We start from the raw sequence: 706 nt of genomic DNA, 5'->3' as shown, positions 1-706 counted from the left end.
TACAGGGGGTCACTATAGAATTGGAGACCGAGATTTGAAGTCTCACATCTGAGTAGCACTTTCTGGTTAGGAACAAAATCATCAATGAGAAATAATTGTTAAAATGACTTTTTATATAGACTTAAGCCTAATTTCTGGGAGGTGTAATCCCTTGAACTCTTAAATATACTGATGACTTTACTCTTTGGTTATACTTTCCTTTTGGGTGTTTAAGACCATACAGTTGGCCCAAATAAATCAATTTACTTTTACACTTAAGGTCATTTGAGGATCTGTTCCTCAGGGGTCACATGGGCTTGGGAGGAGCCCCTGGCTCCTTTCTTTTACCAGTTCCGCCTATGTGAAGATAAATCAAAGGTCCTGCTATACCATGGCTGGCTTAACTTGGAAGCATGGAGAAAATGATTCCTGTGTTGACCCTCCTCTTTGTAGACTGGACACTGGTTCAAGTGCATCTGGTGGGGTCTCCATGTCCTCCCTGAACAAAAGGACAGGTGATTCACCACAGTTACAGGACATTTTGAGAGATGTTCCATAGTCCCCTGGAACTTAGTTGACCTTGGAGGGCAAGGGACAAAAACTGTCCTATAAGTCCCTCTGACCACATGGGCATAGGCCTCAAACTACAGCTGTTAAACATCCCACAAGGTTAGTTCAACCAGTCTGGCACTTTTAATTATCATGTGCTATGTACATAAAGCTTGGG

This window comes from Nannospalax galili, unplaced genomic scaffold (genome assembly GCF_000622305.1).
Source record: "Nannospalax galili isolate Female #2095 unplaced genomic scaffold, S.galili_v1.0 scaffold2045, whole genome shotgun sequence".
Classification (NCBI taxonomy): Eukaryota; Metazoa; Chordata; class Mammalia; order Rodentia; family Spalacidae; genus Nannospalax; species Nannospalax galili.
The sequence above is the reverse complement of the archived record's forward strand: the minus strand, read 5'-3'. Positions refer to the sequence as shown.